The sequence below is a fragment of the Stegodyphus dumicola genome, chromosome X2 (assembly GCF_044657685.1).
Source record: "Stegodyphus dumicola isolate Sdum_Otavi_A_Nest chromosome X2, ASM4465768v1".
NCBI classification, from domain to species: domain Eukaryota; kingdom Metazoa; phylum Arthropoda; class Arachnida; order Araneae; family Eresidae; genus Stegodyphus; species Stegodyphus dumicola.
In genome coordinates this window covers 167712601-167729711 of record NC_140781.1, presented here as the reverse complement: position 1 = coordinate 167729711, position 17111 = coordinate 167712601, and the positions used below count along the sequence as shown (strand labels likewise).

Genomic DNA, 17111 nt, shown 5'->3' with positions numbered 1-17111 from the left:
GTGGTACAAGGTTACTTTAATATTTTCAGATATGAGCTTCCATAAAAGGTAAGTACTGAAGATATCTGAGAAACAACATTCTCAGAAGATCTTCATATATCCCGGGACATTACGACTTGAACAGGACATCCTTAAGATGTTGATTTACGATGTCCTCAGGATATCTGAAAATCAACATCCTGAGGAGACCTTCATATATCCCGGGACTTTGAGACTTGAATAGGATATCCTCAGGATGTTGACTTAAGAAGTCCTCAGGATATCTGAGAATCAACATCCTCAGGATATCCTAACTGCTTCCCGGGGATTGCGACTTAAATAGGATATCCTGAGGATGTCTTGTGTTATGGGGGAATGCTCATGGTAACTCGCGTTAAAAATAATATATTTTAGATGCAGCAGATATCGATTATATGCTAACGGTACATAGCACATCTGCAAGTTAATATAACTGATTCGTATTTGAATCCTATTTTACATATTACTTCTTTCATCGCATATCTATCTTAAAACTGCGCTGCTGCTGTTTCATAAATAGTGTTGACGTCGAAGGAGAAAATGAAATTCATTCAGATTTTGAGCTCAGAAAATTATAAAGATAACGTCTATCTATTGCAAAATTATAAGGTTCTCGTAATGATTAAATAATCGAAGTTAGAAATGTATAAAAATTAATTATTAATTTACTTTCTGACAAGCTGGAGTATATGTATGTGTTACCGTGAAAGACCGAAATTGGAGAATGTCGATTTTCACCGGAGAATGTCAACATTCACCAAATAAGTCGGTGAAAGATCGAATATTTCTTTACATTCTTGTACATTCGGACTCTCACCGGTGTATGTCGACAATCACAGATATGCTCTGGTGTAGGTCGAAAAGAGAGGAGTATAATGTACACGCTGCCATTCCAAAAGGAAGTGTTCCACAAATAAATGCAGTTGTAAAAGCAAGGGCCTCTTGTGCAATTCAAAGTGTCATAATAGTTTAAGTTTTTGCAATAAATAAGATTTGAATCACATAATTTGGTAAGTTTATAACTTCTATTATTTTCCTTTCTCATTTTGAATGTACTGTGTGTTTTAAGTTCTTAAATTCTTAAGTTCTTATTCTGAGTCTCAAGTGCGTTTTTTCGCGAATGAATTACGGAGAAGGAAATATAATATTCTTGTATGTTCAACATTCACCATTAGTACATGATGAATGTCGACATTCACCGATGTAAGTCAGAAATAAGTGTATTTGGAAAATATTTCGGACATATACCAAGCGACTGTGTGAATGTTGACATTCACCGGTGAAAGTCGACATTCTCCAGATTTCGGTGTTTCACCGTAACATATGCATATAATTTTATTTACAACATTACTAAGTTGTTCGACTTTCGAATGAATAATGTTGATTTATGAAGGTGATGGAAAAATGGCCTCTGTCCTATATGCAGCAAAATTTCTATATAAAAGCACATATTGTTTTTGCATGTCTTGTCACAGGCTTCATTTTCTCCATAGGGCAAATGGCTGCTTTCAAGAACTTTAAACTATGTGAGTTGTTCGTATAAGTATATTCCTTTAAACACATTCATAAATATTTAAGCAAGTATTATGTCATTTATAGGTGAAAAATATTTTTTTCCCTTGCATTACCGTATTAGGTTAAGCTCCAACTTGCTTAAACTAAATTAACCTTAACTTTCCAGAAGAGATTTCGTTCCAGCTTTTACTACAGACTCAGAAGGCTGAAACGAACACAACAGGCGTATAAAATCAACTAAAAATTATTGTTTACTTCTGCTTGAAGTATAAAATAAACTTAACACAAATTTATCTCCTCTTTCCGCGAGATAATCGATAACGCGTGCAGTCGAGTTACCTATAGTTACCAGCTGCATTCTATTCTAAAATCTAGCTCAATAAATTTCACGAAATAATTAATTACCTAATGTGCAACAGCCAGAGAAAGGAACTCACCAGATTAGATATTTCCTGCCCGCGTCTGCTATTTACAGAGAAGTTTTGTTTACGTTTACATCTGATGTCAGTACCCCGTTTCTTAATTTAGATTCTTACTTTATTAAAAATTCCTATTATTTATACATACTTGTGGAAGCAGAACAAGCAGAAGGAGTATAGAACAGATTTAAGACAAGCAAAAATGTGTTAATCAAAATAAACCTATAAGATATTTCTCTCGCCTTCTTTGTATGTAGTAGTCAGCACGCTCGATGCGTTTTCGAGAGGTCCGTGGTTCGGTTCCCGCCGAGATCACTGCTCATTTTTCACATCTCCTGCTTCGAAATAACCTAATAGCTCTACAGTGGCACCCGAAATAAAATGTGGTGAATGATTATTCTTCACCACCAGGATTTGGCTACTGGGTCTCCTAAATCCCAGTCGCCCTGTAAAAGGGGGAGTATATAAAGTATTTCTCCCGTCTTCTTAGCACGCCTTCGTGGTGTAGTGGTCAGCACGCTCAACGCGTATTCGAGAAATCTGTGGTTCGATTCCCGACGAGGGCATTGCTCATTTTTCACGTCTCCTGCTTCGAAATAACCTAATAGCTCTACAAACCTTACAAACGGTAAAAGTAAAAAAGCAAATTTAAAGCCAAAATTTAAAAAAGCAAATTTAAAGAAAAAAAAAAAAAATCAAAAAATGTGTAAACATATAAAAGATTTAATTCTTGAACTAATCTACAATATCATTTAAATTCAGAAGCATAATCAAATCAAGTGCAAAACCAATCCAAGAAAATAAATTCACTAATTTAGCAAATTAAAATTAATCCAAACAATTTTTTTAAAGGGCGACTATGGTTTTAGGGGGCCTAGACGCCCAATCCTGGGTGTGGAGAATCCTCAGCCAACACCCTTTTAGTTCGGACGCCACTTGTAAGACCCATCTCTATTATTCCGCATAAACTAAATTAGATCCTACAATGTACCTGGTGAATTGTCGCACAGGCGTGAATAAATTACCAGCACAGAAGAAAGGTGAAAAATAACCCTTTATTAATTCAAATTAATTTAACAGAAAGGCGCGGACTTCGTGCGTTACAAAAATATCGTCCACTTGTGGTGGGAAACTAAAACGTAGAATATAATACAAGTCAAACCTGAAATAAATAGTGCAAGAACGCACTTAAGTTTACGCCTAAGAGGTGGACTCACAGAAATCTAACCGGCGTAATACTAATCTGATAATGCCAAGAGGCTTACTAGCGTGACCGCGAAATAACAACGAAACGTGCGCTTGGCTAGCGAAACATGCTCTGAATAAGCTGAGATATTCACACGTTTAAATAGCACTTCACTTAACTTTAAATTTACATCCTGGCGAGAGAATGTGAGGGGAAGTTGAGAAGTTTAGAACAGGAAATCAAGCTTAAAATAAATTTGTTATGTAAAATAAAGAAAGCCCTACAACCCAAGTCTAAGATTTGCTTCAAGTGTTGAAATCTATCGTCGCGCCTCTACGGAAAAGAGTTAATCATTCCTCTCCTCATTACATTTAATAAGACAGCATTTTTCTTTCGTATTTTTCTTTTTTAACTTTTTAAATGTACTGCTACTACATCTTAGATAATAACAAGTATACCAGAGCTTTGTGTTAATGAATTTCCCAAAACCTCTAATTTATTACACCTATGAATATAAAAGTCCTCTGTAAGTAAATTATACTTTTTACAATTATATTTTTCAGCGAAAGTCTTGCATCCGTTTTAAACTCGAAGACTCGCATAAGAAATATACCATCAACAAATGAACGTTTAAATTCATTACTCAAGAAAACATAACCATTTTCTTTTTTATATAAATATGTTAATAATCAGAACTAAATAAAAAAAAATTAAAGATACTCGTACTAAAACCTCTTTGCTCTCAGCGCGTCATATATGATACGCTTCACGTCCTTTCCGTGTGCCCACCACACCAAATGTGATACGAGAGCGAAGTGTCACTGACAGCTTAGTGTGTCATATTTGACACGCTGAAACGGTACGCCTTATTTGGCATTTTAAATGCACATGAGCTGCCCAGCCCGGTTAGTGGTTAGCGACTTTGACTGCCGTACCGAAGGCCCAGAGTTCGAATCCTGAAGAAGCATGGATGTTTGTGAATATGTCGTTTTTGTGCAGCATCGGGGAACTCTAAATATGTGGCGAGTCGAAAGTCTTCTTGAGAGGCTAGTGGTAGGTGAAGAGGAATAAGTGACCTTCGGACCAGTCCGCCCGGGGCGCTGTCTCTTCAAGATTGGGGGTCGGAGCTGAGCAAGGTCGTACGGTCACCTGTATGGTGCCTAAGTTTCTTGCCAACAACAGCCATAATCTTGACTCCTTGCCACGATGAATTTCGTGGGCTTGTTCTGATATCAAAGATGCGAAATTCGTCATAACACAGCAACACCACAAATCTTGACTCCTTGCCACGATGAATTTCGTGAGCTTGCTCTGATATCAAAGATGCGAAATTAGTCACAACGCATCAACAGCACAAATCTTGACTCCTTGCCACGATGAATTTCGTGGGCTTGCTCTGATATCAAAGATGCGAAATTAGTCACAACGCAGCAACAGCACAAATGCACATAAACGATGTCAGAATGCCCTGAAATTTAAGTTAATGGACTATCCTTAAGTGTTAACCTTGTTATTATGAGTATTGTTTACTATTTTATTATCCAAATATAAAACGCACGATGCTTAAAGTTTATAAATGTTTTATACTTTTGCAAATAAATATGACAATTGGATGTAATAAACAAGGATATTTAAATTCTTCATTTTTACTTTATTACTGTATAGAAATAGTTTAAATATGTAAATATAATCATTATTACTAATCCTGAGCTTATTTTTAAGTTTTATTTTAATTACGAATGTTAAGATTTTCTCTTTATGTTATTAAAAATTATATTTAGTTAGTGTAAATGCAAAAATTAAAATTTTTCGGTAAAAAGCAGTGGCATTAGCGCTCCAAGGTCATGAGCCCGCAAGGAAATTTCCTTCTCTCTCCCTTGGAGCGAAGAGGTTAAGAAAATTTCAGCATTTTTACCAAATTTTATTATTCATAAACTCAATGCAACGTATTTAATAAAATCCGCTCTTACATTAAGTTTTTGCAATTAAAATTAGAAGGGGTTTTACGAACGCTTGAGAAGTGTCATTTGAAATTTAAAAGCTTAACAACTGTAAATCAATTTATTTAATTAAATAAATACATTTAATTAAGGTTTTGATTAGCTGTTTAATTATTCTTTACATTATGTGAAAGATCTGAATTTTATGAAGGCATATTATTTTCTGCTCTTCTTGCATTGAATTAAAATCAGAGACTATTAATTAAACTGAAAACTTATTAATATCGGCTTTTATACAGTTATCTTTTTTAACTTATCAACGAAAATCGTCTGTTTATTTTCATGTAGCTCTACGGCTAATTTTTATTGAAGCTGTTATGAACTTAAAATGCAGCGTAACTTAAAAGGCATTTAAAACAGATCTTGGGAAAAAGTCAAGTAAATAATTTTACAATGTGGGAGTTTATACTCTAAGTATGTTATTTATTGAGCAATACGTCAGTTAATAGATGCCTCTCGACTTAAATATCTTTCAGAAAATTTTCTTGGGTTTTGATAATTTAGATGTAGCCGCATATAACGAGAGTTGTCAAATTTAACTCTCGGAACGGATGCGAACGCAATTAAATTGTCAGAGAGATCATATATGTAGATTAAAATGGAATATAGTTGGCAGATGACTGTCAGCGATACTCGAAGAACATCAGTTTCGAAAGTGGGGATATTTAATCCCGTTATTATGCTTAGGAAATTCCCGATTTTATTAGTTTCTTGCTTTAAAGTCGTAGAGAAGGAAACAATTATGTTATTTAATCTAAGTGTAAGAAATGATACTTAGATTATTAGTATAAATGGTGGTTTTAATTATTTTTTATATGCTTAATAATAATAAATTGAACATTATTTCTTAATACACTAGGAGCTTCGATAAAAAAAAATTAGTCATTGAGAGTGTCTTATAAAATTCTTCTTCAGGTTTAGAGAAAGTAAATAAAAATAAACAAATACCATATATTTCCGTAGATATAGTTGATTCTAAAAAATAGCCTCCAAAATCCGGGGTGGTCTTATAGGACAAAAATAATTAGACTGAAATTTATATAAATCAAAACAATTATAAGATAAACCAAATCACTCACCAATGTATTTAAAATCCTGCAAAATCTTTATATTCATCATATAAGGCAAATAGCTCCTCAAGTGCATCCACACTTTTCGTTGTTGAGAAACCTATCATAACAGTCCCGTTCTCTACCTTAGCGGAGCGATTTCTGCTTCGTCATCAATATCCCATAACAAATCATTCTATACAGAGTGCCATCCACAACATTAGAAATCCCACATTTGTTGAAAGATTTGATCACTGTTGCCATCTTCACTTTTATTCATGAAATCACGCAACACACTAAGTGACGCAGCCCTCATAGCTCCATCTTTCGTATTCGATTTTTGGCCACTCATATCCAGTTACTCCATTGTTCACGCATCTTTGAATGGATTTTTCAGAGAGGCAATTAAAGGTTGTAGCATCGAAGTTAAGCCGCCCGATATAACAGCTATAACCAGCTACAGGAATTTTATATTAGGAGTAATTTTCTTCTTGAAAATGACGATGAGTTTTAATGTTGTTCCATCTGCCATACATGTTCATACTACTGGAAACCTGGTCTTTTCATGGTCTGTACTTCTTACTTGAACAGTTTTTAAAGCCTTTCGTTTCCGCAATTCTATTGTTTATCAAGTTTATTGGGTTTCATCCATATTTCCAATATTAGATAATGGAAAGTTGTGTCTTTTCCTCATACCTATAACAAACTTGTGAAAAGATGTGATTTTATGTTCAAAATCTTGTGGCAATTTCTGCCCAATTTTTGTTTTCTGTCATATTACCAGACTTTTCTATTCATGGAAAGATTGTTCAAACCTATTGTTGTTTTAAATTCTTTGCCTTGTTATGGAATGGCATGGGTCCATTTCAATGCATAAGCCCTAATCAAACTTCTTGTAACTGCTTGTGTTCCTTGAATTTTATTTTGGCCGAGAAGCAACAGCTGCACCTGCCGTTGGGCTAGGCCTTGGGCTCTTTATAGGTGACATTACGAATTCGCGCATCTCCCTTCCAGTTTTGATGGAGAACTCCCCAAGAGACGGATCTGCGGGTCGCTTATCCCTCTCCGACGACCTCCAACCACTCAAGGAGACTTTCGGTTCAACTATATTTTAAGAGCCCCCACCGATGCAAAGACACTACACATTTATAAATATCCTCACCTTCTCAAGGATTCAAACCAAGATCCAAAGCTGTGGTAGGAAGATTTAGTAAGAAAGTATTGGTTTAGTTTATTTGGATATGGCAAAGCACACAAGGACTACTTGTCTGAGGGAAGGAATGTCTTTGTAGAGGATTTTTGAAGGGAAACTGGCTTGTATTCACTTTACATATTGGGAAAACCACAAAAAACAAACATGCAGCCAGCCGGTTCGCGTGGGTTCGAACTCAGGACGTACTACACTTATAGTATTCAGCAGTCTTTAACCCCTCGCCCACTGGTAGAGTGAGTAGAAAAGTAAAGAAGCTAATGAAAGTAATTGCCATTACAGTGATTTATGTTGCAAAAGGCGAATGTTTATGCCAAAACAATTCTCAAGCTTTAAAGAGCAATAAATGAAATATTTATACCTGTTTCAATTTTTATTTTATGTATTTTCAGCTCAGGGAACATGTTTTGAATTTTAGCGCATTATAAAAGTTGACTCAGTTTGTAGATAATTGAGTTATATAGTAAACAAGATTTTATCAAAGATACAAACAAATAAATAAATTCTAAAATTTATACTAATAACAAAAACATTGCATCTTTAAATTTTCTGCTCTGTAGCAGAAATTAATTATCTGGTCTCAAAATCCTTATCCTATTTGAAATAAAATTAAATATTTAAATTACATTCAGAAGGTTAAAAACAAATTTGGTAAAAATGTATTTTAATAGCGTGTAGTTCTTACTTCATTAGCGCATTATTTATTTCAAGAGGCTTATTTTAACCTTATGTATTTATTTTTTGAGAAAATTGTAAGTAACTTCAATATTCTTAGAAGGTTTTCGATTTCAGCTTTTACGTATAAATCTTGAACCCAGTACATTGGTTTTCAGATGATAAATAAAAAAGAACTGAAAATATTTTTTAATAAAAGCTGGATTATTAGTCAAAAAACATTACGCGATAAATGCCCGTTGGCTTGTTGCATTTAACAATACGTTAACTGCCTGATGTGATTTTAAAACGACGCACAAACTTGAAATGAAATTCTCTTTTAAATCACAAATCATATTTTAAATTTACCTCTTGATATTTTCATACATATCTGTTTAAAAGTTGACTATGACTTTATTTGATAGCTGAATTTATTAATTCAGCTATCAAATATCAAATATATAAATTCAGCTATCAAACCAAATATGGCATCCAGAACCAGTATTCAAACGTAAATTATATACATTAAAATATATATATAATAAATAATGCATTAAAAAGAAATTTTCAAAATAAATTGTCGAAAAAAAATGGTTAATCAACATTAAAAATTGAAGGCTAAGTCAAGCGAGAAATAGTAAAGCTCAGCGCATTTCTCCTAAGCCATTTCAGTTGATGAAAGCGGGTGTTCGTTGTCTCAGAGAATGACTTTTCGAAAATAGGATGAATCGATGTAAAAGGAATCGATTGTGGATGGTAGCTGAAAAATAGGCACTTTTTTTAGCAGAGGGCGAATCCGCAATTAAAGCAACTAATTCGATCATGGATCAGCAAATTAAGTCAATTATTGTTTCAAACAATATTTTCGCAGTTGTCATACATAACATTCATTACATTTAGAGCAATGTAAAGTAATTATTACATACTGAATGTAAGATTTTTTTCAGTAATAAGTAACTTTTTTCTATCAAATATAAGGATTTTCCTTTCTAAGTTTGAGAAATTTCTATAAGCCAAGAATATTTTTAACGAAAATATCAATGTAACAATGAAAACACGCGTGTAATCGAAATTATTTTCCATTTTTATGCTTTTGTTATGTTGAATTTATAAATATGTCTAAAATAATAATTAATTTTAATCAAAAATTTATTAAAGGGAAAAAAGAATAGAAAGAAAAAAAAAAAAAAAAAAGAGGAGTTGGAATGACAGTTAGCGAATTATTCTAACATGAAAACAGGTCTGTGTTTGAGCTATGGGTACATCAAAATTGTCAGTGATCTTATTTCTGTGCCGAGTACAGCGAAACATATATGGCCAAAAGTTCTCTTGCGGGGTTAACAACAGAAGAAAAAGCAACATGAGACCTTTTATTATTATTATTATTATTATTATTTTTATTTATTTATTTATTTATTTATTTTTTTTTTTTTCAGTTATGTAGCTCAAACTAGAACGCTGGTGGATGAAACGCTATTGGAAAAGGAACTATTGGACGAAATTCTGCTGTCATTATTTGCATCCACAGACCTATGACCAGCAGTTGTCATAAGCCTGTGCTTTGTCATTCCGCTGGTGATTCATCCGGAGCCATCTCCCCAATCATCCATCTCCCCAATGGAGAGTATTTCCTGGGATGCTGTCGCCCAAAAATGGAATGGAAGTTAGGCACTTAGTTATCCGTCGTGTGCTTGCCAATTCTAATCCAACCCGAAAGGACGCTGATGTAAGTAAGATGAGATATGGTCTAGATAAACTTTCAAAAAATTGCCAGATTGCCCTCAAATGATTTTTCTCTTAAGTCCCGATCGAGTATCCCTCGAAGATGTTGGTTTAATCATCTTCATTAACTAACCCCCTTCGGTGCTATTCTTTGTATATTCATCCATTTATTCTACAGTTAAATTTTTATTACTTTATCAGTTATTTATTTATATTTGACTTTATTCCCTAAATTACCGATTTAACAGTTTCGCAGCTTATTATCTGAACTGCTTTAAATGCTAATTATATATAACATATTTATACGAAATTTCTTATTACTATTGTGGGAAATACTATGCTGCTGCTGAGAGAATTTAAATCAACTTATCTTCTAGAGCAGTGTTTCGTAACCTTTTTGGCACAATGAACCACTTTAAAAATTTTAAATATGTCACGAACCCCTCTGTGAAAAAAATTGCTTAAACATAATTTATTACAAAATATATTCTGTTTTATTATTTAATTATTTTAATAATTTTATTTCAATAGTATAAAAAATTTGAAGAAATTAAAATTTTTAATGTGAAGGCTGTTGCCGCTTTTCCTTGATTAACAGATTGGATTGAGGGATGGTTTTCGACAAAGCAATGCGCATATCATGTTCGACATTCAGTCTATTTGGATGTTTTGTTTTTAATTTGACAAGTGTAGAAAATCCCGCTTCGCAAAGATATACTGTAGCAAACGGAATAATGGCTGCCATAGCTCGTTTTACAAGCAATGGGTAGGCTTCTCTTAAAGAAGACCAAAACTCTCCAAGAATTTTTGAATCAAAATCTATTTTTAACAAGGACATTGTTTTCAAATCAATTAGCTCATCTTTGGCAAGGTTCATGTCAACGATACAGTCAATATCACAAAGAAAAGGATTACGAATCCACAACTCATCTTTTATATTTATTCCATCCGAATTGAAATATTTTTCAAATGAAACTTGAAGTACTTCCAGGTGTTCAAAGATTTCATTTTTCAAGTTATGCAATAACAAACTATCTTTCCGAGATCCATTTTCAAAAAGCACTTCGTCCAACATTTGAAAGTTTGCATATATCCCATTTTGAATTCTAATTTTCCAAAGTGACATTTTCAATAAAAATGCCTGTAGTTTCTCAGTGGCATCCATAATTGTTGTATCAGGCCCTTGAATTGAAAGACATATATCGTTCATGTGGTTAAAAAAGTCTGCCAGGTAAGCCAATTTACATATAAAATCTTTTTTCTTGAAATATTCGAAGAGTGAGTTATCGTTTTCTTCTAAAAAAAGTGATACTTCTGTTTTCAACATGAAAATTCGTTTTAAAACCTGCCCTCGTGACAGCCAGCGCACTTCCGTGTGGTACAGAAGTACCTCATGTTCTGCGTTCATTTCTTGGCACAGAGTTTTAAAAAGACGATGATTAAGAGCTCTACTTCTAATAAAATTCACAGTTTTAATAACTATTGACTTCATTTAAGCTGGTTGGAAGAGTTTTTGTAGCCAGTGCATGTCTATGTAAAAAACAATGTGTAACAATAACATTAGGAGCCTCTTTTTTTACCAAATGGGCAAAACCAGATTTATTGCCAAGCATCGCAGATGCTCCATCCGTACAAAGTGAATGAAGTTTTTGTTTCCAGTCAAAGTCGTGTTTGGAAAAGAAAACATTTAAAATCGCTAAAACATCAACTGCCTTTGTAGTTTGTAAAAGAGGCTCACAAAATAAGAATTCTTCTTTGATAGTATCAGCAGACACGTAACGAACAAAAACAAGAAGTTGACTACAATTCGAGATTTATTTCATCTAGTTGCATACTAAAGGGAAATTGCGATGCTTTCAATTCATCGATGATCTGTTTCAAGATATTGCAAGAAATTTCAACTATTCTTGAATGTATCACATCCTTGGACAATGGAATAGCCTCAAGTTTTTTCTCTGTTCCAGTCCACAAACTAATTCAAACATTTCCAGCGCACATGGCTTAATTAATGTCTCTCCAATAGTATGCGGTTTCTTACTTTTGGCAATACGATATGCAACTCTGAAAGATGCCTCAACCAAAGGCTTCTGAGAAATACCAAATCCAAGTTTGGTTAATGTTCCAGATTTTGAAAACTGGGCTTTCTTCTTTGTAAAAAATTCTAGATATTTAGATGCATTTTCAGGATGAAGAGATTTGAGATGTTCTATCAATTTTGCCGGTTTAATTCTGGCGTTTGCCAAAACTTTTCCACACAGAAAGCATTGTGGCTTTTCAACACCGTCCGATTCCTTCATGCAGCAGAATCCATATTTTACATAATTTTCATCATATTTCCTTTTTTTGGACATTTTGGGCTACCAAAAAAATCAAATAATCAAATGAAACATTAGGAACAAACATTAAGACACAAAAAAACACTTGAAAAAAAAAATACTTTAATTACAACTTATGAAAAGTAAAACAAATATTTTGTTTTAAACATTTGCAAGAACTTTGCGGAACTGATTTTAATGTCACTTTATTTCCAAGTGAAGTAAAATTCAAAGGCTACTTTGTGTTTCTAAAAATTTCAAATTTTATATGGTTTGCGAATGTTCTTTTCCTCGTATTGTGGAGGATCTATTATTGGGAAATGGCAGACAGACGGCTTACAGAGGTTGCCCGTGACAAAAAAAGTTTTTTTTTAAATATCGATACAAACATTTTAAAAATTAGAAGCAGTCGACGGACCCCCAAAATATGACCCATGGACCCCCAAGGGGTCCATGAACCACAGGTTAAGAAACACTGTTCTAGAGACATTAGGTTTTTTTTTAAGCAGGAAATGTGAAAAATGAGCAATGGACTCGATCCTCGGACTTCTCGAATACGCGCCGAGCGTGCTGACCGTTACACCACGAAGGCATGCTAAGAAGGCGGGAGAAATACCTTATATACTCCCCCTCTTGAAGGGCGACTGGGGATTAAGGGACCCAGACGCCAAATCCTGGTGGTGGAGAATCATCATCCAACATCTTTTTTAGTCCGGGCGCCACTGCAAAGACATGTAATTTTTTTTTTAGAAAAAAGAGGGAGAGAAGGGTGAGGAAGGAATGTACCATTGAACTTCATCCCTCTGCGCTCGGGCAGTTTGGTTGGAAGATTTAAAATAAGATTACATTACCGATAGAGAGTGAACTTAAGTTTGAAAGAAACACAGAGAAATGTAAAATCTTTAACATATATTTCTCAGCCAAATCTGAGATTCAAGAAAATATGACAATATTTATTAGCTAAACTTGGGATTGCAGAAGATACAAAAGCAAAGTGCTACTAAACTGTGATTATTATAGAATAGACAATTTTATTTTAGGGACCCTGAAGTGATGTATCTAGCCCCATCCATCGGAATTTCATTATCACAAAAGTAACTCTTTCGACAGCGGAGTTTTAAACGTTTGCCATTAGGCTAGTGTAACAACCGCAACTCATTATTAGCTTAACTTACTCTTTTTTCTTCCCCCGTTTTATTAAGCTAATTATTAAATACTATATAGGAAGAAATTGATTTTAAGACGAAATAAACCTACTGAGAAGAACAAACTGAAGATATGACACTGATAAGTAATAAAATCTCTCCTGAGTTTAGGGATAGAATATAATTGCTTCTTAGAATAAATTCAAAGAACCCAGGACATACAGAAAGATAATTTATTTATTTATTTTAGTTAAAAACAATTAACACAGCGTAGACATGCTCAAATAGACAGTAACACTAAATTAAGTTCCATATACCTTGTATTGCATTAAGACATAATAAGAGGTGGAAATCAGGTTCAGTTGTTTCCTAAGTTAATTATCTAACACAATAATACATTTTTTTCCATATATGCAGCCGGCTGTACGTTATTTAATCAACCCTGCTGTATCATTCCCTTGAGAGAGGATGAAAGAAGATTAAAAGAATGGTAGGGCTTTTTTTTACCCCTGCCGTGCTTGCCGCGTGATCAAATAAAAATGTGCCCTGATGATAGCTGGCAGACGACAGAAGTAAATGCTTATTTTTAATTCAGGAAATATTGTTGTAGTCTCTGTTTTTATATGGCCATGAAATGAAATGGTTTTGAAATGAAAGAATGATTAAACTGCAATTAGGGATTACGCTGTAATGTGTAGGCGAATAAGCTTTTCCCGAGCAAAATAAATTCATTGAAAGGAAATATTAATGTTACAGTCGAGGCAAATTTAAACATTATTTCTTGGATGCGTAGTAGCTGAATAATTATACCAAAATACACCCGAATTTTGTAGCTAGTAACGAGAAGGAATATCTGTTTTCCAAACACAGAACTACGACATCGACTTCAGAAACCATCCCTTTCTATTATTTTTCCGGTAGCGAAGTATTTATAAATTTTTAATATGAAAATTTCACTTAAATTCATCAACAACAAAATCTTGTTGGTTTGAGTGGTGAAGGGTAGTATAATTAAGATTGGAAGACAATGAAATGCTTATTTTTTTTTTTCAATTTGTATTTCATAATCAGTTTCCTCCTTTTTTTCCAACAATACTTCAATTTAATAAACGTTTTTCGTCTGTCTATTTTCTTAACATTAATGATTATGCAAACTGATAAAATAATATAATTAAAGCGAGAGAATATTTAAGTTGCAGGTATAAATTTGTAATGTATTAATTTTATACTGTATGTCAGTTCAGAAAGAATTTATGTTTTCCCGCATCTTTAAGATACTTAGAGAATTACGAGAGAAAAAAAAAATTTAATCAACAAGTGATTAAATTTTTATCATGAAGCATGTTTTTAGTAGTTTTGAAGCATGTTTTTAGTACATTGCTTAGACTGAAATTTTTGACACAAATTTAACATAGTTCAAAAAATCTTAATGTGCCTTTAAGATATTTTTAGTAAAATTTTCCAGCGAAATCTATACGGAGTAAGGCTATAAGCTATTTTAAACCATGCCATCAAAATTGTTTGATGTAAATGAGTCTGGAAACCAGTGCTTAAATTGCGCCGGAGCCCACCGGCGCCCGGCTCCGGTACTTCTCAATTTTTAAGATAAATTACAATTTTAGCCGGAGCCCTAAAATAAGATGAGCTCCAGTACTTCTTTATATAAAATGAACCACAATTTAAAGGGAAAAAAATTTAGAATTCCTAGCGTTTTAGTTTAACAATAAGCAGACTTTGCAATACTTTATTTCCCTAGAAATACGAACTCATGAGAACATGAGACGTTCAAGTAAAAGTCCCCTCACTCAAATGCGGGAACCTTTCCCTTTAAGAAGGGCAATAAATTTGGGGGAGTTTGTTTACGAACGCGTAAATTTCTCGCCATGCCATCGTATCTACTGTATTGTTATCGATGCTTACAGTTAGTTATCCTCGCAGGAAGGAAAATTTGTGTTCTTAAATGTGCCTTAAGTGACAGCGAGTACAATAAGAGTGAAATACTGAGATAAACTGCTCAAGCACGTCCTATACATCGTCTTCCCATAGTATCCACTAATGGGGGGAAAGCGTAAATAGCAACTTTACATTCATTCTTAGGAGTCAGATTCAGGACTCATTTTACCACTGAGATACATCTGCTTGATGACTATAATTATATCAGCAGAGAGCCGCGGTCAAAGAGAACGTTCTCTCTCATCAAAATTCCCCTCATTTTTGTTTCCACCCACCCATACTCTCATTCTGTTTCGCCCTGGAATTTTCATCAGCTATACTTTAAGTATATTTAATTTTTGTGATGATAAAAGAACTCCCCCCCCCCACTACGATCAGAGCTTAAATTGGGCCGGAGTCCACTGGATGTCGGATCCGGTGCTTCTCAGTTTTTGTAATAAATCATAATTCTAGCCTGAACGCAACGGAGCCCTGAATAAGAAGGCTGCGGCACTTCTTTTATGTCATTGAATAACAATTTCAGTAGAAATTTTATCTCACAAATTTTATTTTAACAATAAAATTATACTAAAAATCGCTTATTAAATTTCAATTTATCTCTTTACATTTTATTTAATTTTAACTATTTAATTACTTCAATCTTTAATTATTTCAAAAAAATAATTAATTATTTAATAATTATCAATTAAATTATAATTAATTATATAATAGTTATTGATTAAATAACAATTTAAAAACATTAATTAAATAGCTATTAATTAATTTGATAGTAATTAACTATTTAATTTTAAAATTATTAATGTGTTTAATAGTCATTTTATTTATTTATTTACTCTACTCTTTGCTGACGGTCTTCCATAGGGCTCCGGCACTTCTAATCTTAGAAATTAAGCCCTACTGGAAACAAGACATTGAACAAAATAGCTAGAAATGTTAAGTACATTAAATATTTTGCTCACCAACTGAAAAGAATCTCGTTTGGAATCCATTGTATTGGGGCAAGTAAATATTTTCAAAACGCTATTTTTTGCTTTTAAGAGCTGTACATGTTACGAAAATTCTTCTCTCTGGAATATTTTCATTTTCAACTTTTTTTTTTTTTTTATATTATTATCATTATTATTTTTAGCAATTCATATATAATTAAGGTACATTTTCTTTCGTTAAGCAAAGATCTTTTTCAGAAACTTATCACTGCTGTTAAATCTGGTTTCTAAAAGTATTTACCGAAGTTCGTAATACTGAAACGTCAACGCAAGTCTTTTAATCTGCAATATGTTTGCTCATTTTAGTGCAGAGAGAAGCCTTCGTCTTGAGGGTTTCAGGTCACTGGGTGGATCTCAAATTCGGCCCCCTTTCAAGGACAACGGGTGGAGAGAAAAAGGGGGGAAAGAAAAAGAAAGAAAGAAATAGCAAGTGTAAGGATGGTCCTTCAGGGGAACGGCATCCAAACTACAGAACTCTGTCATGTCACGAAGTACAGTTTAAAAAATATTCATTTTATCAAGATAGTTAAGAATTGAAATGAAAATTAACGTTCATTTATGAATTCCGTTGTAAATTATCTCAAGTTTCTAACTTTAAGCGACTAATTATTATTTGTTGTAAACTATTTTGCTCCTTGTAGCCTTTATTTTAATTTCTTAATTAATTGATACTTGTGCTTCAAAGAACGAAACTATTTTTTATGCTATAATAACACGATAACGTGATACAGGGTATCATAAACAGTACGATGAAAATGCTATGATCAGATAGTATTTATCACAAATAAGTAATGATTTCGGCAATAGTTCTTATTATTATTTAAAAATCAGTTCATTTGTTACTGAGTTCATTTATACCGTAGTCCATTTCTTGTTACCTCATTATTTGAGAAAAGAAAAATATTAAAGTCGTAGTCGTAATTCAAGGATTTAATTGTT

At 33.3% G+C, this 17111-nt stretch overlaps 1 long non-coding RNA gene across 1 annotated transcript in view; it reads left to right on the top strand.

The window, feature by feature from the left end:
* LOC146992964 (uncharacterized) overlaps nucleotides 1-16656 on the top strand; it is a 91548-nt gene extending 74892 nt beyond the window's left edge. The window contains exons 2-3 of the long non-coding RNA XR_015039066.1: nucleotides 9488-9777; nucleotides 16479-16656. This is a non-coding gene — a long non-coding RNA (uncharacterized LOC146992964). The remainder of the gene's footprint in view (nucleotides 1-9487; nucleotides 9778-16478) is intronic.
* Nucleotides 16657-17111: the final 455 nt, after the last annotated feature.